Source organism: Pseudophryne corroboree, chromosome 7 (assembly GCF_028390025.1).
Source record: "Pseudophryne corroboree isolate aPseCor3 chromosome 7, aPseCor3.hap2, whole genome shotgun sequence".
In the NCBI taxonomy this organism is placed as follows: Eukaryota; Metazoa; Chordata; class Amphibia; order Anura; family Myobatrachidae; genus Pseudophryne; species Pseudophryne corroboree.
The window spans coordinates 325298769-325322954 of NC_086450.1; the positions used below are offsets into that span (position 1 = coordinate 325298769).

General features: G+C 45.9%; 1 protein-coding gene across 3 annotated transcripts in view; it reads right to left on the minus strand.

Moving 5' to 3' along the window:
• MRTFB (myocardin related transcription factor B) overlaps positions 1-24186 on the minus strand; it is a 192417-nt gene that overhangs the window by 105387 nt on the left and 62844 nt on the right. The gene's annotated exons all lie outside the window — the stretch shown is intronic.

A 24186-nucleotide genomic window follows, 5' to 3' on the forward strand; every position in this document is an offset into this window, starting at 1 on the left:
AGATCGTCCATATTGGCCTGCATGCACAGCCGACGGGGAACCAGCGATGAACGAGCGCGGGGCCGCGCATCGTTCATCGCCGGCGACTCCACACTGAAAGATATGAACGTTATCTCGTTCAATAATGAATGAGATCGTTCATATCTTTGAGGAATATCGGCCAGTGTGTAGGGCCTATTAGTCCAAATCGCATAGCACACATTGTATAGGCTCATCTCACCGTGGGCGGGATATACTAATGTAAATCGCCACCCTGCGCCACGATGCTGATCGCATATGTTCTAACATATGCGATCAGCGTTGCGGAGGACAGCTCTACCGATAAGAGCTGTCCTCCGCGATGCACAGCGGCAGCCTGACTTCCGGGATGCGGCCCCAGAAGTCAGTCTGTGCATGCGTGGGGTGACGGGGGCGGCCGCAGAGCATGCTGAGAGGGATCCGATCGGATCCCTCACACAGTGCCGCGGAGAGAAGCCCATAGGCTTCTATGGACTATCGCCAGCTAAAGCTGGCGAACCCCGCCGCGGCGCTGACCTCGCGTCCGGGGGATAGTACAGGAAAATGCGGTAAACAGGGGGTTTACCGCATTTTCCGCTTAGAACATCCCGCTCCGTGTGTGGGCAATATTAATTTACATTACCCTGCATTTTACAGATAAAGGATTTAAGCTTCTTTAAAAAGGTCCAAAAATAATCAGGAGTGCGTTAGTGATTCTTAACATTAGACGCGTGGAACAAAGCTAGCGAGCCAGCAAAGATCAGATCCCAAGGATCTTGTTGATATGAATGAATAGCAGATAGCTGCTGTTTCCTTTTTCAATGCACGGAATGCTGATTCCAAAATGCAGGTGCGAAACAAGCCTAACGGGCCAGTGTGTAGGGCCCATAAAAAGTAACAGAAAGATACAAAGAATGTACAGGACAGTGTCTGCTCATCAGATACTCGCTAAAACATGCCAACCCTTTACCGCGTGTAAACAAATGTTGTAATGTAATAAAAACAAATTATTTGCAGCATTCCATCTTAAAGCCCCGTAAGTACACAGAAGAGGTTAATGAGCACTGTGTGATAAGTGCAGCCCTCTAATTCATTCCACAATGTTGATTAACCAAAGACATAACTTTGCAGGGAATACAAACCAGACACTTAAAAATAAGACTCCGTGCACACTACTGTAGCATCTATGTGCCAGAATACCTTGACCTTTTCTTCCTTAAACAATGGTGCACATCTCACTAAAGGGGGGTACTCACAGAGCGATCCCTGCTTAAAATCTAAGCAATCTGACTAGATTGCTTAGATTTTAAGCATGATCGCTCCGTGTGTACCCCCCACAGCGATAGCTATCGCTGGTGCTAGATTGGCCTGCCGTGCAGGCCAATCTAGCAGGTCGCTCATTTCACCCGCTGGGTGAAATGAGCGCCCCCGTCTCCCCCCGCACGCTCAGCACACATCGCTCAGCCATAGGCGTGCGCAGGGGGGGTGCCTGGTGTGCACAGGCACCCCCTAATGTCTGTAACCCCCTCACATACACCTGCTGCTGCTGCAGTATCGGCGATCGCCGAGTGTGCTCATTTCTGTCCTCCCGCCCATTGCGCCCGCCACCCCCTCCGCTCAGTCTGGCCGTCATTCATTTTTATGGTGCAGCATCACTGACGTAATCCTACTCCCAATTCCTCTAACCTGTGGGATGTGTCGTGATGATGTCATGCCACGTGCATGCCCGCTCATGCGCCCACCCACACTCTCTCTCTCTCCTCATCATGTGCCAACGCCACAGAATACAGCGTTCCTCTTGGAGTAGGACAAGTTCAAATTCAATATCAATATATATTTCGAGAGATTAGGATATAATCTATGGTAATAAAATATACAAATTGAACATATATTAAACAGATTTTCTCTCTCTCTCTCTCTATATATATATATATATATATATATTTTTATTTTTTTTTCCCTACAGATAAAAATAAGGAGAAGGTGCGCTCATAGTGCAAATCAATACTTTAATGGAAAGTACACCGATAGGTATAATCCAGGACAGGTAATTCAAAGACTCGTACCCTAATTTCCCACACTGTGGGCTGAATACCACATGATATAGAATTTTTCCACAAGGCTGTAGCTGTGATCGCCTACCGCAGTCCGGGACAAAGCACCGTATCCGGCCGTGAGAGAGCCAGGACCCGTCAAGCCACCGTGCTGGGGAATCATGCAGATCATCCAGTACACTTGCAGGAGAGAGACGTCAGACAGACCACGCCCCAACGAGTTTCGTGTATCACTTCGTCACGAAGTACCGGGTCAGTGGCTGCGTAAACGGGCTCCCGGGCCGATGCGTCCCGGGACCCGTTTGCTACAGCAGGGAGAGACGGCGCGGAGATGATCTCATCTCCCAGCGCTGCCTCCACCGCCGCCGGCGGCACCGCCCCCCGCTGCTATGGCAACCCGCCCGGCATATTGCCGGGTAGGGGAAGCCTGCAGCAGCTGCCAATGCCGGATCCCACCCGGGAAGGACCCGTTTCCAATTCCCGGGTGGGATCCGGCATTGGCAGTGTGAAAGGGGTATATAAGAGTCTCACCTGTGTCCAACCCGGGTCAGACCCGGTTTCAAAATACTGGGTCAGACCCAGGTTTGCGGTGTGAAAGGGGTATAATGGAGAGACATCATGACGTCTCTCCCATATTGCCGCACAGACACTAGAGGTCAATTATGACCTCTAGCGTCTGACAGTGGCGCTGGCTGCAGCGGGTGCCCACATAGCCCAAGACGCCTGCTGCAGCCGGGGAGCAGGATGCGGGGTGCGGGTGGGCGCCTCTGGGGTGACTGCGCCCACCCTGCTTGCCCATGCCTAGAACCGCTCGTGATGGCATATCACCTTGCATTTATCACCGTTTTATCACTTCTTTATGCCTTCTCCAGGCTTAATACATCTGCTCCATTATGCTTTTAACTGCCATAGATAAAATTGTTTATTTACAATAAACTGTTGCTTTTATACTATTTAATAATATACAGTGTTCATTTGCTGACATACATTTAGGGGGGGAATTCTATTATTTTAAGTGACGATAATTAATGGGCGCCCAATGTTGCAATTCAATTGTTTTTGTTGCCCTTTAATTATTGCACCCAATAAAGCGGCTTAACCCGACTAAACTAATGGGCGCAATGGGAAAAGTGCTGCTTAGGCGCCCAAACAGCCGACTTTTTGCACATTTCAGCTTGACACCTCTGGGGGCTGCGAGCTAAAACGTGCGCAGCCGTGAATGGAGCAACAATTGAATTGTTTCGCCGGGCACCCAAAACTTATAGCCGCGTTAAAAACAATTGCATTGTTCCTTTATTGTTTTATTTATTTTTTAAATTAAGGAAATGATCAGAGCTGAAAATGTTTACAACTTTCTTCATCCAATGTACATTACACTTCCAGTCATTAAACATCTTTTTTTTTTTTTTTTTTAAATGTCACTCCAATTTTAAGCATCACGGCTTTCTGCGGTCTTTGGGAGGCAGGCAGAGTGGGTGGCCATTTATAAGCCACCCTCCCCTTCCCCCTTCACAAACTTCATGTCATCTTGCTTGACCTGAGTCATGTGATACAATTCCAGGGAGGTCAGATAGATGACATGGTGAAGGGGAGCATCAAGTAAACAGTGGTCTCATTATAAGTATGAGGAGGACTGCCATGTACTAATTCTACTAGAGAGGAAATTATTATCGGTAATATATAGGATTATATTTACAACATAGAAAGCATTCAACATGCTTACTTTCCTACAATTAAGGCTTGTAAAGAGCCTTGAGTCAGGGGATATGGATAATTAGAATTATTGCACAGTGCTAAGGCATTTAAAACAAGTTAATATATGGTGTCTTTATAGCTACAATAGGATATGTGTGTTTTATCTTTTTTTAATATGAGTAGTTTGCTCCCTAATTAATACAGTATTTGTCAGCAAATGTATATTAGTATCATCTCACAGTAAAACCAATGAACGTCTATATCAGCCGTGTCTCCAGACAAAGGCCCATTCGGAAGCCTTTGGCAAGGCTTAGCTACAATAACGATCAGATGACTGTACCACATGCTGACATTACTTCTAACACGGGAAATAACACACAAGCAAGAGGAACAGTCTGTGACCAATACATTCAAACAATCTGAAATAAGCAGCTGAAGATAACACAGCGAGCACAAATGTGACATTCACAGAATAACAGCACTTGCTGCTTTTATTTACAGCTACTGTAACTGGTGACAATGCTGGGATGGTTGAAGTTAGAACTGACATCACAAAGATCACTTTGCTCCTGCTGTGCGATTCTCATTTGTTTGGACTAATAATCCTGCATTATTCCCTGTAGCTAAAACCACATTTGAAACAAATTCCATTCCCTGGAAAGATTCTATCGGTCATATTAATGCAGGGAATAATGGCTCCAGCACCCAAGTAAGCGCAAGGATGATGAACTGAAGATGCACAAAATCTAGAACCCACTGACATTAAAATACATGTGTTTTCCTGCCTCTAAACAGGCAAGAGACACAAACTCATTCATTCCAATGTCACCATAATTACTTGAGTTTATACCTGCAGCAGTGGGTTCTGACACATTGAGGTCCCCAGAGTGTCCTATATTGATCTTCTCAATTCAAGTATAAAGTAATCGCTCATTAACCAAACAATGCGCATTTTGCACAGTTTTTAGCAAAACAGAACTGTGCCTAATTTAAACTAAGTTCTGATTATACAGCACCAAAATATTCTGTCATGTTAGTTAGACGCATATAACTATAAAGAGGAGTAGACAGAAGTGTAATAGAGTGATGTGCATCTACAGTTTAGTGAACAAAGTTAACACTTGTAACAGGGACGATTCTGAAGAAACCTCTAATGGGAGGTACACATGTACCGATGTGTACAGAGAGGTGTGCTGTGCGATCTAGCGAGGGGACGGACGGACAGGGGGACGCTCATTTCACACAGCGGTGAAGTGAGCGCTCTAACTACATTTGGCACGCATGCAGGCCAATCTAGAGTCAGCGATAGCAACGTGCGGGGCCACGCATCGCTAAGGGCCATACACATGGAGGAATGTGTGCTTCATTTCTAAGAAATCTAGTCAGACTGCTTAGAATTTAAGCACACATCACTATGTGTGTACCCCCCTTAACCCCTTCAGTGGCGAGTTTTCAATTTAAAAACACACCCTGGGGGGTGTTTTTAAATTGGTGTGGGAGTGGTGGGGAAGGTGCAGGGGGGGGGGCGAGTGACGGGGAAGGGCGAGGTTATCGCCTGACAATCGCCTGTGGAAATCGCCAACCCCAGTGCTGATTTCCGGGTGCCTTACAGCTACCCCGGAAGATTTCTGGGCATACCACCGAAGGGGTTAAGGGTCTATTTCAATTAGCCGCATTCTAATTGATCTATCAGGGCTATTCAGCGTGGCAGTATGTGATAAGCCTGCAGGCTGCAGTTAATGTGGATTTATGTTTGAGTCTGTGGAGGGTCAAAAAGAAATCTGCGATAACTGCCCTGATCGCGGGTGCCGTGAAGCTAACTCACAGCTCTAGGAACTTATCCTGGATTCCATGAGTTAATATGCAGTACTGCAGGCCTGGCCAACCTGTGGCTCTCCAGATGTTGTGAAACTACACATCCCAGCATGCCCTGCTACAGTTTTAGCATTAAATAGCAAAACTGTGGCAAAGCATGATGGGACTTGTAGTTTTACAACAGCTGGAGAGCCACAGGTTGGCCAGGCCTGTGGTACCGGGTAACTTTTTACCGTATGAGGAAAAGGGGCTGTACAATGGGGCTAATTCAAACCTGATAGCTGCTGTGCGTTTCTGTAAAGCAGCGATCAGGTCTGAACTATGCATGCGCCGCTGCCGCAGTGCACCGGCGCATGCTAGACAGCCAACGGCTGTCTCAGCCCTGCGATCGCCTCTGCCTGATTGACAGGCAGAGGCAGTCGCTGGGTGGGAGGGGGTGGGCCAGCGGCGTTTGGCCGCCGTTTAGGGGGCGAGGTCTGGGCAATGTAGGCGTGCCCGGACCGCTGGGGGGGGGGGGGGCTGTGGCAACTGCGTGATGTCACACACAGCCGCTGCAACCCTCACAGCAATGAGTAGCTCCTGCCAGCACGCAGGAGCTGCGCTGGCACGGAGCTACTCTTCCTGTACAATAGCATTGCCGCTGTGCGATGCTTTTGTACTGTGCGGAGGGTAGGGCCTGACATGCGGGGCAGACTAGCCCTGTGCTGGGCGTTCCCCCTGCATGTCTGTGTGACTGATTGTAGATGTGCTAAATTTAGCATATATACGATCAGGTCTGAATTAGATCCAATGTGTCTAACTACAGCCTTGCTGCTGTAGTGGGAGATGATTGGCTGGGGCACCATTTATCATACGCAACGAGTTTTATCATTCACAACAAGTTTTATCACTCCTCAATAAATGAGGCCCTATATTGTGCTTGCCCGTCATCCCTAGGTGCAGTTATGTGGTGGTGGACAGTGTAGCTTTGACTGGCAGCCACTGCCACTGATTTTGCATATCACACTGACCTTATTCGGTACTCAGTAGCGGATCTTGCCACGGGCAAGCAGGACTTTTGCCCGGGGCGCCGGCGCCATCCGGAGGGCGCCGCACCATGGCAAGATCCGCTGCTGCTGTGGTGCCCCCCGCTGCCGCGGCCCGCTGTCCGTTGTGAAGGGAAACTAGACGCTACGCGTCTAGTTTCCCTTCGTGGGCTGCCCGCTGTGAAGGGAAACTAGACGCTACACGTCTAATTTCCCTTCCTGGAGAGGACCTTCACTGTAATGATGAGCGGTGTGCGTTGACGTCATCGCGCACCGCACAGCAGAGGTCCTCTCCACGAAGGGAACTAGACGCTTAGCGTCTAGTTTACCTTCGTGGAGAGGACCTTAGCTGTACGGTGCGCGATGACGTCATCGTGCACCGCACATCCTACAACAGTACAGGGGGCGTAACTGACCACGCCCCCTGTATGAAGCCACGCCCCCTAATGCCGCCCGGGTCGCCAGAAGCCCCGGAACCGGCCCTGTCGGTACTGGATCACCAACCCATGGCACACAGGGGCAGATGTATATTAACCTGGAGAAGGCATAAGGAAATGATAAACCAGTGATATGTGCAAGGTGATAAAGGCACCAGCCAATCAGCTCCAATATGTAAATTAACAGTTAGAATCTGATTGGCTGGTGCCTTTATCACCTTGCACATATCAATGATTTATCACTTCCTTATGCCTTCTCCAGGTTAATACATCTGCCCCACAGTTTGGGAACCACTGGTATAGTGTTATAGGGGGACATTTACTAAGCAGTGATAAGAGCGGAGAAGTGATCCAGTGGAGAAGTTGCCCATTGCAACCAATCAGCACTGAAGATCAATCTATAATTTGCATACTATAAAATGATACAGAGCTGCTGATTGGTTGATGGAGCAACTTCTCCGCTCTTATCACTGCTTAGTAAATGTCCCCTAGTGTGTAACCAGCTTTAGGGGCAGCCAGAAAGAGAGAAAACATACTGTATATGTGCTGAGAAATTGTACATCAGGATATCTGGGATGGAAATATACAGACAAGAGGCTGCGTCTCCATAGTAACCAAGATAAAAGTAATGAGATGTCATACAACCTTCAGCAACCAACAAAGTAAAACAGTTACTAAAAGGGACCCTTATAAATACTTTTAAATATAGCCCAGCTTCTGTATTTATCTCCCAAATCTATACTTTTAGACTGTGTATATGTCTTCTGTATCGCATCAAGAACCTATTACGGTAGCTCTGACTCCCTTTGTGGTATCTCTAGATCAAATCACTCGCCTTCGTTCAGAATATCCCAGGGTTCCCAAACTGAGAAATGCCTCACAGGCCAGAAAAGCATGTGTTTTAGGATCAACTCAGGCAGATCAAGGGATGGATACAATAGGGGATGGGTATTAGCAATCAGGTCAAATGTCTGGATTTAAACCAGATTTAGGTGGAAACGCTGTGTATACAGGTTGAGTATAGAATCCCAGTGGTCAGAATACCGACGCCTGGATCCCGATCACCAGAATGCTGACAGGGGGTGAGCACAACGAAGCCCCTTGCGGGCTCACTGCGCTCACCACGCTGCACGCACAGTGGGTCGCTGCGCTCGCCACAGGTTCTACTCCCACTCCATGGGTGTCTTGGACACCCAGGAGTGGGAATAGCTGTGGCGGCGCTGCTGGCATTCTGGCGGTTGGGATCCTGGCGTCAGTATTCTGACAACCGGGATCCCAACCGCCGGCATCCTGACTACATCCCGTGTATACAACTATAGGTTTCAACAATATGCATCTAACAATGACTGTGAAAAGTTTTATCCCCACAAAATAGACACCATCTATGACGTTCTTAAATGTTATGTTTGTACATTAGTATCAATTAGTACACCAATTATAATAGTAATCCATAATGTAATTACAATACCTTAAAGGGTATGCAGTCAGAATGTCAACATGGACTGTAGACATTTATAATTTCTACACCAGAATGTCAACATTCATGATATAGACACATGGTTAAAATCAGCGGCTGCTCCTACCTGGATGGAGGAGGGGTGCTGCAGCTGGCGGTGCTGCCGGGGCTCTGCCGCCTGGTCCTGATACCTGCACAATGTAGCTGACAGGTGCCGGGACCGGCACATGTGCAAAACCCCAGCTTCTCACGACTGTATTGGCTGCAGCCCATAGCAGCTGCCTAGGACTGAAAGGCAGGGAGTGACTTCCTACAGGAAGCTAACTCTCTGCTAATCGCAGCCTGGTCTGGCAGTCCCAGGGGGAGGAAACACCTCCCCAATGGGACTGCCTGTTCTGCAGGTGACTGGCAGGTATGACTTCCAATAGGAAGTCACAGTCAGTCACAGTGTTGCCAGTGCAGTCTCACGGATGAACATGTCGACATTAGAAATGCCAAAATGCTGAATGACTACATAATAATATCAAGTTCCATTAAAGCTGTTATTACTCTAATCTACTGTACTATCATGAAGAGTGTAAAGGCGGGTACTCACGGAGCGATCGCTGCTTAAAATCTAAGCAATCTAGTCCGATTGCTTAGATTTTAAGCATGATCGCTCCATGTGTACCCCCACAGCGATAGCGATGCGCATCCCCGCGCATTGCTATCGCTGGTGCTAGATTGGCCTGTCGTGAAGGCTCAATCTAGCAGGTCGCTCATTTCACCCGCTGCGTGAAATTAACAGCCCCCCCCGTCTCCCCCTGCACACTCAGCACACATCGCGCTGTGCTGAGCGGTTCCAAATCGGGCCGTGAGTACTGGCCTTTACACAGGGTGCTGTTGGTATTATTACAGCCTGAGTGACTTGCTGCACTAAATACACTTTTTCCCACTTAATTGTTTTTTAACTGGTAAGCATATGTGTGACAATTAACAGCACATATCCCTGTTACATAACGTGGCTCCAACAATGAAACAAAGGTTTGTTTGTTTGTTTGTTTGTTTGTTTGTTTATATGACTCAAAGTAATTTAGCTGGTTTGGAAATGTTTCTCCATTACATTTGTGATAACGAATCTGTAAACTATCAGATGTTTCAAAATGTGATTGTGACTTGTTCAAAGGAACTGGTAAAATATCTGCATTTTACTATCACAACAGTCATTATTGATTGGTGAGAATAGTGCCTTACAGAAGCCCCAGCCCCCATACACCTTACCTAGCACAATTATCATGCTGCTATCTTATGTACCAGTCGTTCCTCACACCTCTTTTTGTAAGATCTACTGGAGGGCTATGGTTTTTCCTTCTATTATACAGTACTGTAGGTCACTGTATGTTATGTATTTGTGTTATAATGAACTCAATGTACAGCGCTGTGGTATATGCTGGCACTTTATAAATAAATGATGATGATAACAACAACAACAACAACAATACTACTTGACATGACATACGTGTTCCTTATCTCTGAATGTGTTTTGCTCTATTTATTTGGGTTTTTTTTGTTTTGGTTTTAATTCTCTGTACTGTTACTGCTCTCTTTATGGTTTGATGTGCTTTAATAAAATGTAGCAACTAAAAAAACAACACAGTTCTTTAGTAGCGCTCATGATCATGAAGTATATACTTTGAACAAAGCACGAGTAAACGTTCTGTCAACTCTTAACAGACATGGAACAGGACTGCAGACTTGCTCTACAAAAAAAAAAAAAAAGACCTTTGTGGAATGGTTGATTCATACACAGATACAGGACCAAAGGCATCAAAGTAACTCAGATTGCTGCATCATCAGCTTCGTGGCCTACATGGACACGCTGGGGGATAAGTATCAAGCCTTCTAAAGAGTGAAGAAGTGGACACGTGGAGAGGATGCACCTAACAAAAAATCTGCTTAATGCTGAATTATGTATTTTACCTTCCACTTTATATCTGAACATATTGTGGAGATCTTTATCGTTTCAAAAGTGTACCCCAGCAGAAAACTGTATGTAGCCAAGATTCTCCACTTGAAGGGTTATAACATTTTCAATACTTTATAATATTTGGTTATCAATGATCCCCAGTTTCCCATGGCCTAAGTGCTGCAAATCCTGGGGCAAGATTTCAGTGTGATTTCAATGAGCTGGCGATTAGTCACACTGTGGGTAGCGGCAGAAAATTACTTGTAATAATATTGTAACGTGTCTTCCAACTGTATTCAATTGCTGAAAGCACAGCAGAAACAACTAAGGACTCTACAAGGAAGACATAAGAGAGTTTGCATTCTCTGCTTGGTTTTTGTTTTACTTACATCCAAGAGTATTCAAAATACCTTTCCAGTTCTTAATAAGATTTCCTTTTTACAGAAAGTAAAAAAAAAAACAACATTTAAAAAAAAAAATGAGACAGACATGATCAAGTACATCATGTTACTTCTGTACAGACAGATGTTAACATTTTAAAGCACTGAAGAAGGAACAACCACAGGAAGTATAGAATTTTATTTTCCATTTATTGAGTTTGCAGACTGTTAACGGTTCCACATTTGAGATTTTTTTTTTTTTTACAAACAACCACTACTCAAACTAACCTCTCTATATAGTCATACTCTTGTGCTTTTTAATGCTAATGTAACACACTGAAATCTTGCTCTATTCAAAGTACTTAACGCAAGTTTAATGTATTAATATCAATGGAGTAACATCTCAATTGACCTATTAAAAACGAGAAGAAAAATAATAATAAATGGATTTCAAATGTCAGTGGATAAAAACGCAATAAATCCAAATCTGAATGATGTGGAACTTGACTTCAATTCAATGGATTTATTAAACGGACCACGAAACGCCAACATTAAATGCAAATCATGCCTGGTTTTGCATTTAATATAATTGCTGGTTTAAATTTTGGGATCAAAACTAATGAGAATCGGCAGCACACAAAAGCGGCTGCTTAGTAAATCTAGCCCCAAGAGTTTAACTGGGTTTCTGGTCTAACAAGGTCAATAAAATAAATATACTATTATAATCATCTTTCTGCAGTAAGAGCAAATATTGTTACTTTGCAAATGAGTACATTAGTGTTTGTGACTACTTAACCAAAACAGCATAGAAAGAACATATTTTCTCATTTTAAGAAAATGATTAAAAACCATTGTCACTTCCAAAGCAATGCATTTCTGTGTAGTCATATCAAAATACAATTTAGGCAAAAATCTTAAACTGGGTACACACCATGTGACGGTGCGACCCAACGATGCGATGTAATTGTATATAGCAACCGCTGTACCACAGCATGATGTATTGTTACATGCTGCATGTATCTACAACCGTGTCAGCTATAAAACTGTCCCACTGGACATCCTGCACATCCTATAGGATGATACAACGAATGACGGATCGAGTGTGTACAATATATGATATAATTCCAATCCGCAATAGAACAAAATACTGTATGATGCATCTTGCAGTGTGTACCCAACTTTACACTGGGTATGAACTGTGTATATAAGAGGTTCCTTCTAAATAATCAGCAATGAACATCAGAAGAGTGTCCAAACATGATCAGGAAACAGTATTGTCATTCTCCTTCTGAGCATGAACATAAAACCGTGCATGTATTCACTCCCTTAATACAAAGCATGTGCTTGCATTAGATTTTATAATAGCAAAACATACGTAGCAGACTGACTTACACGGAAACTGACATACCAACATGAAATATTTGTGTTATATTATTAGTAATTTCATTTTTTTTCCTCCTTAAGATTTTCTTCACTATAACATTGCCTCTAAGATGTATGGAATACTAATACAAATAATATAAATATATCTATCTATCTATCTACACACACATATACATTTATTCGGAAGGACTTGACCCCTTCTGGTAAATGACAATATGAGATGACTTATCCAGGAGTTAGGTGCAGGGTCATACCAAGTGTATTTGTAGGGGGGATGGTGTTTGAACACTGATTGGAATCCTCCCCAACAACAGAGATAATGCCTGGATATTCAAACAATGTGGACAGCACAGATCTGGCTAGCACATGTCAGCAATACAGAGCTCTTTCACTGTTAACGCTACAAAGTGCTACATCACAGCTTCAAATATGCAGCAATTTAAGTGTGAGAAACAATTACCTGAAAAATAAGTTGTCTGATGTTATCTAAGTGTGCTTGGTAATGTACAATTACTGGCCCATCTACAGTATTTGCAGAAATGTACTGTGTATGCGGTATATCATGTAATTATAAATGTTGACAGAAAAGAAGAACTTTCTTTTAACTGGTTCTAAATATAGTCAAATGCTATAGTTCCTCTTTATCACAGCACCCCACCATTGCTATTTGTACTTGCTATTTACAGGCATCTACTAAACACTCTAAAAACTTCCATGTTTAATGAACTGTGAAAGATCCAGATGAGATTAGTATACTAATATAGAACCTCTCATCTGGAAACTCTGTATAAAAAATAAGAATTTACTTACCGATAATTCTATTTCTCATAGTCCGTAGTGGATGCTGGGGACTCCGTAAGGACCATGGGGAATAGCGGCTCCGCAGGAGACTGGGCACATCTAAAGAAAGCTTTAGGACTAACTGGTGTGCACTGGCTCCTCCCCCTATGACCCTCCTCCAAGCCTCAGTTAGGATACTGTGCCCGGACGAGCGTACACAATAAGGAAGGATTTTGAATCCCGGGTAAGACTCATACCAGCCACACCAATCACACCGTATAACTTGTGATCTGAACCCAGTTAACAGTATGATAACAGAGGAGCCTCTGAAAAGATGGCTCCCAACAATAATAACCCGATTTTTGTAACAATAACTATGTACAAGTATTGCAGACAATCCGCACTTGGGATGGGCGCCCAGCATCCACTACGGACTATGAGAAATAGAATTATCGGTAAGTAAATTCTTATTTTCTCTAACGTCCTAAGTGGATGCTGGGGACTCCGTAAGGACAATGGGGATTAAACCAAAGCTCCCAAACGGGCAGGAGAGTGCGGATGACTCTGCAGCACCGAATGAGAGAACTCCAGGTCCTCCTCAGCCAGGGTATCAAATTTGTAGAATTTAGCAAACGTGTTTACCCCTGACCAAGTAGCTGCTCGGCAAAGTTGTAAAGCCGAGACCCCTCGGGCAGCCGCCCAAGATGAGCCCACTTTCCTTGTGGAACGGGCTTTTACAGATTTTAGCTGTGGCAGGCCTGCCACAGAATGTGCAAGCTGAATTGTACTACAAATCCAACGAGCAATAGTCTGCTTAGAAGCAGGAGCACCCAGCTTGTTGGGTGCATACAGGATAAACAGCGAGTCAGATTTCCTGACTCCAGCCGTCCTGGAAATATTTTCAGGGCCCTGACAACATCCAGCAACTTGGATTCCTCCAAGTCCCTAGTAGCCGCAGGCACCACAATAGGTTGGTTCAGGTGAAAACGCTGAAACCACCTTAGGGAGAAACTGAGGACGAGTCCTCAATTCCGCCCTGTCCGAATGGAAAATCAGATAAGGGCTTTTACAGGATAAAGCCGCCAATTCTGACACGCGCCTGGCCCAGGCCAGGGCCACAGCATGACCACTTTCCATGTGAGATATTTTAACTCCACAGATTTAAGTGGTTCAAACCAATGTGACTTTTGGAACCCAAACTACATTGAGATCCCAAATTGCCACTGGAGGCACAAAAGGAGGCTGTATATGCAGTACCCCTTTTACAAACGTCTAAACTTCAGGGACTGAAGCTAGTTCTTTTTTGGAAGAAAATTGACAGGGCCGAAATCTGAACCTTAATGGACCCCAATTTCAGGCCCATAGACACTCCTGTTTTCAGGAAATGTAGGAATCGACCCAGTTGAATTTCCTCCGTCGGGCCTTACTGGCCTCGCACTACGCAACATATTTTCGCCAATTGCGGTGATAATGTTTTTGCGGTTACATCCTTCCTGGCTTTAGATCAGGATAGGGATGACTTCATCCGGAATGCCTTTTTTCCTTCAGGATCCGGTGTTCAACCGCCATGCCGTCAAACGCAGCCGCGGTAAGTCTTGGAACAGACAGGGTCCTTGCTGGAGCAGGTCCCTTCTTAGAGGTAGAGGCCACGGATCCTCCGTGAGCATCTCTTGAAGTTCCGGTTACCAAGTCCTTCTTGGCCAATCCGGAGCCACGAATATAGTGCTTTCTCCTCTCCATCTTATCAATCTCAGTACCTTGGGTATGAGAGGCAGAGGAGGGAACACATACACTGACCGGTACACCCACGGTGTTACCAGAGCGTCTACAACTATTGCCTGAGGGTCTCTTGACCTGGCGCAATACCTGTCGAGTTTTTTAATCATGTGGACGACTTCTGGGTGAAGTCCCCACTCTCCTGGGTGGAGGTCGTGCTGAGGAAGTCTGCTTCCCAGTTGTCCACTCCCGGAATGAATACTGTTGACAGTGCTATCACATGATTTTCCGCCCAGCGAAGAATCCTTGCAGCTTCTGCCGTTGCCCTCCTGCTTCTTGTGCCACCCTGTCTGTTTACGTGGGTGACTGCCATGATGTTGTCCGACTGGATCAACACCGGCTGACCTTGAAGCAGAGGTCTTGCTAAGCTTAGAGCATTGTAAATGGCCCTTAGCTTCAGGATATTTATGTGAAGTGATGTATCCAGGCTTGACCCTAAGCCCTGGATATTCCTTCCCTGTGTGACTGCTCCCCAGCCTCGCAGGCTGGCATCCGTGGTCACCAGGACCCAGTCCTGAATGCCGAATCTGCGGCCCTCTAGAAGATGAGCACTCTGCAACCACCACAGGATGGATACCCTTGTCCTTGGTGACAGGGTTATCCGCTGATGCATCTGAAAATGCGACCCGGACCATTTGTCCAGTAGGTTCCACTGGAAAGTTCTTGCGTGGAATCTAACGAATGGGATTGCTTCGTAGGAAGCCACCATTTTTACCCAGAACCCTTGTGCATTGATGCACTGAGACTTGGTTCGGTTTTAGGAGGTTCCTGACTAGCTCGGATAACTCCCAGGCTTTCTCTTCCGGGAGAAACACCTTTTTTCTGGACTGTGTCCAGGATCATCCCTAGGAAAAAGACGACAAGTCGTCGGAACCAGCTGCGATTTTGGAATATTGAGAATCCAATCGTGCTGCCGCAACACTACCTGAGATAGTGCTACAACGACTTTCAACTGTTCCCTGGATCTTACCCTTATCAGGGAATCGTCCAAGTAAGGGATAACTAAAATTCCCTTCCTTCGAAGGGATATCATTTCGGCCATTACCATGGTAAAGACCCGGGGTGCCGTGGACCATCCCTACGGCAGCGTCTGAACTGATAGTGACAGTTCTGTACCATAACCTGAGGTACCCTTGGTGAGAAGGGTAAATTTTGACATGAAGGTAAGCATCCTTGATGTCCCGAGACATCATGTAGTCCCCTTCTTCCAGGTTCGCAATCACTGCTCTGAGTGACTCAATCTTGAATTTGAACCTCTGTATGTAAGTGTTCAAAGATTTTAGATTTAGAATCGGTCTCACCGATCCGTCTGGCTTCGGTACCACAATAGTGTGGAATAATACCCCGTTCCCTGTTGCAGGAGGGGTACCTTGATTATCACCTGCTGGGAATACAGCTTGTGAATGGCTTCCAAAACTGCCTCCCTGTCAGAGGGAGACGTCGGTAAAGCCGACTTTTGGAAACGGCGAGGGGGAGACGTCTCGAATTCCAATATGTACCCCTGAAGGATCCAGGGGTCTACTTGCGAGTGAGCCCACTGCGCACTGAAATTCATTGAGAACGGGTCCCCACCGTGCCTGAGCTTGTAAAGCCCTAGCGTCATACTGAGGGCTTGGCAGAGGCGGGAAAGGGTTTCTGTTCCTGGGAACTGGCTAATCTCTGCAGCCTTTTTCCTCTCCCTCTGTCACGAGCAGAAAAGAGGAACCTTTTGTCCGCTTGCCAACAAAGGACTGCGCCTGATAATACGGCGTCTTATTTTGAGAGGCGACCTGGGGTACAAACGTGGATTTCCCAGTTGTTGCCGTGGCCACCAGGTCTAAAAGACCGACCCCAAATGTCCCCTTTTTAAAGGCAATACTTCCAAATGCCGTTTGGAATCCGCATCACCTGACCATTTTACTGGTAGAATTGGACAACGCACTTATACTTGATGCCAGTCGGCAAATCTTCCGCTGTGCATCATGCATATATAGAAATGCATCTTTTAAATGCTCTATCGGCAATAATATACTATCCTTATCTAGGATATCAATATTTCCAGTCAGGGAATCCGACCATGCCAACCCAGCACTGCACCTCCAGGCTGAGGCGATTGCTGGTCGCAGTATAACACCAGTATGTGTGTAAATACATTTTTGGATACCCTCCTGCTTTCTATCAGCAGGATCCTTAAGGGCGGCCATCTCATGAGAGGGTAGAGCCCTTGTTCTTACAAGCGTGTGAGCGCCTTATCCCCCCTAGGGAGTGTTTCCCAACGCACCCTAACCTCTGGCGGGAAAGGGAATACAGCCAATACTTTTTAAGAAATTATCAATTGTTATCGGGGGGAAACCCACGCATCATCACACACCTCATTTTATTTCTCAGATTCAGGAAAACTACAGGTAGTTTTTCCCTCACCGAACATAATACCCCTTTTTGGTGGTACTCGTATTATCAGAAATGTATAACACATTTTCCATTGTCACAATCATGTAACGTGTGGCCCTACTGGAAAACACGGTTGTCTCTTCACCGTCGACACAGGAGTCAGTATCCGTGTCGGCGTCTGTATCTGCCATCTGAGGTAACGGGCGCTTTAGAGCCCCTGACGGCCTATGAGACGTCTGGACAGGCACAAGCTGAGTAGCCGGCTGTCTCATGTCAACCACTGTTTTTTATACAGAGCTGACACTGTCACGTAATTTTCAACAGTACATCCACTCAGGTGTCGACCCCCTAGGGGGTGACATCACTGTTACAGACACTCTGTTCCGTCTCCACATCATTTTTCTCCTCATACATGTCGACACAAACGTACCGACACATAGCACACACACAGGGAATGCTCTGATAGAGGACAGGACCCCACTAGCCCTTTGGGGAGACAGAGGGAGAGTTTGCCAGCACACACCAGAGCGCTATATATATACAGGGATAACCTTATATAAGTGTTTTTCCCCTTATAGCTGCTGTATTGTTAATACTGCGCCTAATTAGTGCCCCCCTCTCTTTTTTAACCCTTTCTGTAGTGTAGTGACTGCAGGGGAGAGCCAGGGGAGCTTCCCTCCAACTGAGCTGTGAGGGAAAATGGCGCCAGTGTGCCGAGGAGATAGGCTCCGCCCCCTTTTCGGCGGCCTTATCTCCCGGTTTTTTGTACATTCTGGCAGGGGTTAAATGTATCCATATAGCCCAGGAGCTATATGTGATGTATTTTTTTGCCATGTAAGGTATTTTAATCGTGTTTTATTGCGTCTCAGGGCGCCCCCCCCAGCGCCCTGCACCCTCAGTGACCGGAGTATGAAGTGTGCTGAGAGCAATGGCGCACAGCTGCAGTGCTGTGCGCTACCTTATTGAAGACAGGAACGTCTTCTGCCGCCGCTTTTTCCGGACCTCTTCGCTCTTCTGGCTCTGTAAGGGGGCCGGCGGCGCGGCTCCGGGACCCATCCAGGCTGAACCTGTGATCGTCCCTCTGGAGCTAATGTCCAGTAGCCAAGAAGCCCAATCCACTCTGCAGTCAGGTGAGTTCGCTTCTTCTCCCCTTAGTCCCTCGATGCAGTGAGCCTGTTGCCAGCAGGTCTCACTGAAAATAAAAAACCTAAACTAAAACTTTCACTAAGAAGCTCAGGAGAGCCCCTAGTGTGCACCCTTCTCGTCGGGCACAGAAATCTAACTGAGGCTTGGAGGAGGGTCATAGGGGGAGGAGCCAGTGCACACCAGTTAGTCCTAAAGCTTTCTTTAGATGTGCCCAGTCTCCTGCGGAGCCGCTATTCCCCATGGTCCTTACGGAGTCCCCAGCATCCACTTAGGACGTTAGAGAAAGATAGATAACGCCTGCTTCTTGGTGATTAGGTCATATAAACACATTGGGCCTAATTCAGACTAGATCACAGTGTGAATCCCTATGTGGAGTGCGTCTGCTCAACGGGCACACTGCGCATGGCACCCGGAAGCCCAGTGAGATGCTACCACAACTCTGGGCTGCAATTGCCTCTGCCTGAATGACAGGCACAGTTGGTCGCAGTGCGGGAGGGGACGTGCCAACGGCATTAAAACGACATTGACAGGGTGCAGTCCGGACTGCTGGGGTGATGGGCCGCGGCAGCTGCATGCGCCGCTGCGACCCGGGATGCGGTGAGTAGTGAACTGCCAGCGTACAGGGAGCTACTCACCAAGTACAAAAGCATTACCGCCGTGCGATGCTTTTACACCCGTGCGGGGGGGAGGGGGGGAATATAGGCCTGACGTGCGGGGCGGACTAGCCCTGTGCTGGGCGTCCCCCCCCCCCCACCTCCCTTGTCAGAGTAAATGATCGTAGATCGATCAGCTCTGAATTACCCCCATTATAATTAAGTCCTCCATATCCAGTCACTGCGAGGAGCACTGCTACACTATTGCTGGAAACATCTGCTGCAATATGAGGAAACAATACTAGGTTACAATTTAATAATAGTATGGCTAAGCTTTAGTATATCATATTTTGTTACATGATAAAAATTACACTAATGCACTAAACCCTAAACATTTGGGGGTATATTCAATTGAAGTTTTCGACTTTATTAGGTCGGAAGGGGTTCTGACCTATTCAATATAACCCCAAATTATTCGACAAGTCGAGGAATTCGACTTGTCGAAAAGCACGTGGATCGGCGGAATAGCTGCCGATCCACGTGCTTCTGTTGAAAACAGGCCCCCTTTTCAACCATCTCAATCAGACTTTAAAAAAAAAAGTCAGATTGAGGACATGAGACGGGGGAGCGGGGCGGCGTGCTGCAGGGCACTACCTCTGACGGGTCCCCTCGGCCACCTGACAAGTCCCCCAGCCGCCGCTGATGGGTCCCCCCGGCCGCCTGACAAGTCCTCCAGCCGTCGCAGATGCCTCCTCCGGCTGCCGCTGACGGGCCCCCCTGGACGACTGACAAGTCCCCTAGCTGCCGCAGATGTCCCCCCCGCGCCGCTGACAAGTCCCCCCGGCCACCTGACAAGTCCCCCACCCGCTGCTGACGGGACCCACAGGCCGCCTGACAGGTACCCCAGGCCGCTGCAAATACCTCTCCCTGGCCGCCGCTGACGGGTTGTCCCCCCTGGGTGCCTGACAGGTCTCCCGTGACAGCTCCCCCCTGCCGCCGCTGACAGCTACACCAGGCAGCCGCTAGCAGCAGAAGGACGGGACACAGTGAACGGCCAAATCCGACAGTCAGATTTGGTCGCTCATTTGAATAGGGCTTGTTGGATCCATTCCGGCAAATGCATGTCGGAATGGATCAGACTTTAATTGAATATACCTCTTAGAATAATACAGTGGTTCCCAAACTTTCTTGAAACATGGTGCCCTAGAGTATCATACTTTTTTTCATGTGACCCCTAGAATAAAAGTTTTTTATTGATGAATCTTGAAAAAAAAATTTAAATGAAGTAAATTGTGCCTATCGGTCACCCTTAGGGTCAGTTATAAGGTGGTGTACAGTTGTGCTTCTGATTGTCCACGTTTTATGGCTGAAAACCACTAGCACTTGTTATGCCTATCATTTTGGTCATGGACCACCAACCCGTGTCACCCCAGGGTGCCTAGGCACACAGTTTGGGAACTACTGGACTAATATATCCCAGATCTGTGTTCTCCAGATTCTTATCTAATAATAAACATCAATGTATTTTACAAACACAGTGTACTTTATTCACAGGTGATGATGATATGAGTGCTTAACGGGTGGTGACTGGAGATCTGCAAAGGGATGTACAGTGGTGCCTTTACAAAAAAATTAAAGAGAAGGATTAAAAAGGCAATACAGTAAAAACATTTCTGCAGCAAAAAATAGGATCACAAAATAAAAATTGTTAAAAAAATAGGATCCCATCTATCCTGGCAAACTCATACTTACTAATTGCTACTGTAAGCTGATCCAGAAATGTGTCAGCATACACAGCTCTAAGGAAAGCTCAGATCAAACCCCAAACACAATTTATTACATCTTGTTAGGGTTGAATTTTGTACTAGAAGTAGGCTGGCTGTAATACCATGTGCCTGACCAGTGGTACCAATGGGTGGTGGTGGGCGGGAGCAGGTACCAATTATCTGGGCATGGACTTATTAAAGGGGCCTAACGGGTGCCCTGGTCTACATCCTCCATGCACCTTCTTACCTGTCAGCCAGCCGCAGCCTCTCGCCCCAGCACACGAGTGTAGCAGCAGTCTCCTCTGCCTATAGGGGTGTTACACTGATAATGGCCCCACTGCGATCTGTGCAGAAGAGCACGAGTTACATACGTAATTCCGGCAGTCGAGATGCCGGCTGTCAATATTCCGAAAGCGGCATCCCACATGCCAGAATGCCGGCAGCGGGGCGAGCGTTAAGAGTCCCCTTGCGGGCTCGGTGGTTCGCTGTGCTCACCACAGGATCTATTCCCACTCTATGGGTGTCATGGACATAGCCCTGGTGCGCCGGGAATCTGGCTGCCGGCATGGTCAGCTGTTGGGATTTCGGGGTCGGAATCCTGAATGCCGGGATCCTCACTGCCGGCACTGTAAGTGCATCCCGACCTGCACTGCTCCGCTGTGCATTAACAGTGAGTTTTTCATGTGTGTTTTTTTTTTTTTTTTTTTTAAAGGGGGCATGGCTACACCTGATTATGCCATGCCCCTCTGCTTTACCATGGCCAAGCTAATCTCTCTACGGCCCTGAGTATGACATCATCTAATGGATCATGTATTACTGATTGCTCCCGGTGTATAAAGAGCTCAATCCCTTCTCTTAATCTCTTCCTGCTATGTACCTAATTGCTCCTAAGCATTAGGGGGTACTCACGGAGCGATATTCTAAGCAATCTGACTAGATTGCTTAGAATATCGGCAGGATCGCTCCGTGTGTAGCCCCCTCGGCGATAGCGATGCGCGGCCCCGCACATCGCTATCGCCGCTGCTAGATTGGCCTGCATGCAGGCCAATCTAGCGGGTCGCTCACTTCACCCGCTGGGTGAAGTGAGCGGCCCCCCCGTCTCCCCCCGCACGCTCAGCACAGATCGCGCTGTGCTGAGCGGCAGGAGAGATGTGTGCTGAGCGGTTCGCTCAGCACGCATCTCTCCTTGATCGGCCCGTGAGTACTTACTTTCAGTCCTGTGTTATCTTTACCAAAAAGACAAAAATGGAAGTACATTAATAAGCTAAACTAATGAAAATGGAGATATGGGGTGACAAATCTGGGCTACAAAAAAAATTATTAATTGTGATGTGATGATGAAGCAAAGGACATATGAAATATAATTCAAGCCAAAATGATTTCCTGCCGGCATGCATATTTAATAATTCATACAGCAATAAACTGTAGCAGGTTCATTACAGAAAATAAATTTTAATTATGCATTCAATTACTCTAATGGGCTGTTATTAAGGCCATCTAAAAATTCTGAGAGGCAGAGGAGCGGTCAATCGAGATATTAATGCAAAATAGTAATGCACGTATGCCTGAGACTGCTTGGGAAATAGCCAAGCAGCTGAAACCTGTGCAAAATATAGTAGACACTGAGGGGGTGAGAGGTGGGGGAAAGTGGTTATATACAGTGAACTGTATGGGCAGTCAATGGGGTCAATAGATATAATGAGAACTTTTCAACTTGGAAAAAAAAAAAAGTGATAATGTACAATGGCAGACCATGGACCTTAGCCAGATAAGTTTAAGCTTATTGTCTGGATTTGTTTGTCATGTTCTCCTTGCTGTTATCTGCAAAATCTATTGATATCACTTCCTTGAAGTGAGTCACCGTGCAGTGACATCCTGCAGTTCCTGGCGCAGCCTCCTCACATCTTCACCAACACAGATGAATGGAGGAAGAGGAAGGAAAGTGCAGCTAGATTACTGGACACAAGAGGATTACTTCTCTGTTTTTTCCTTGTGGCTCTACAGCTTAGTTTTTGGTAAATAAGAGATCATTTATGTTAAACAGGAAGTGGCAAACAAGAGGACGTCAACGTGTAAAGTTCAAGACATTTGTTTTAAAACAAACTGCAAAACAGATTAACCGTATATGTAAAATCTACTCTTCTCAAGCATTATCTATTAATAACGTCTGGATCTTTTTGTCTGTGACCTGAAAAGCTGCAGACGGCCAACCTTTCATATGATATTCAGCACCTCTCTTATTCAGCAAATTGATATAGAAACATCTGAGAGCTGAAAAATGTCATTATACATACTGTAACATTGAGGGACCACTGACCTGACCTTATACTGCATTGGAAAGGCATTTCTAAAAAAGAAGGTCCATACGGATAGGATAAGGGGCCATCAGTTAAGAATGCCAGTTTCACCATCAGCATAGGAAGGGCACTGTGGGGGTGGTTAAGCAGTGGACCCACTTTCCATGGAGATAGTATATTTACAGATGGTAAACACGGATTATTAACAGTAATATATATAATGCCTACATATTTAGCCCTGCTTTACAACCAACCCCTGCCCCCTTAAAGTTTAAAATCTATATTCCCTACCACACAGACACACAAGGGTTAATTTTGTAGGGAGTCAATTAACCTACCAGCATTTTTGGAGTACTGAAGGTAGAGTGACCATATTATCCCTTTTACCTGGGCTGCTCATGGATTACACAGGTTCTGTAGCTGAATAAAACCAGCTGAAATGTAGGCTTGAAGTCAGCCAGCCACAGAACCTGTGTAATTCATGAGCGTCCCAGGTAAAAGGGTAATCTGGTCACTCTACGAAGAAAACCTGCAAGGAATCCTAGTAAAAGTACAATGAAAAGATAAAAACTCCACAGAGATAGCAAACTGGTCAGAATGGACCCCAGAGCGTTGTGGCAGTGGCAAATGTAAACAAATAAAAATGTAAATATATTTCAGCTGTCAGCAAATGGTAAGAAGCAAGCTAAAAGGTAACATACGGAAACATTTCTCATTTACGGTACATACGATACTGATTTGTAGAGCTTCATTTCCGGAGTAGAACAAGAGTGTTTTTTATTGTTTATGTTTGTTACATTATTTTTTATCTAGTGTTATTATTCTACATGTTCTGTAAAATCATCAGTAGCTTTAGTTATCATGACGTATGCTCTGGACATGTAGGGGGCAATCTGTATCCCATTACAGATTGCACACGTCCAAAGCTGGAGTGACTGCTCTGCTCTGTGTCACACTCGGGAACAATGCTATCTGAACAGATTGGAGATCCCACACTTTCAACATGATTTCCTGCTTGGAATTAAACCATAGCAATGGCAATTTTCTGCTTTACAACAAGGTACATAATAAGAAAGAACATTCCTTAAATAGGGACGAGACATTTTGTTCTAACTGTATTACTATAATGTACTAGAATGAGAGTGAGATAAAAGGGAGAAATGCAGTATGCAACAAGTTATAAGTCAAATTATTAAAAGTTATTTATATAGAGCACACATATTCCGCAGCGCTTTACAGAGTATTTTGGCCATTCACATCAGTCCCTGCTC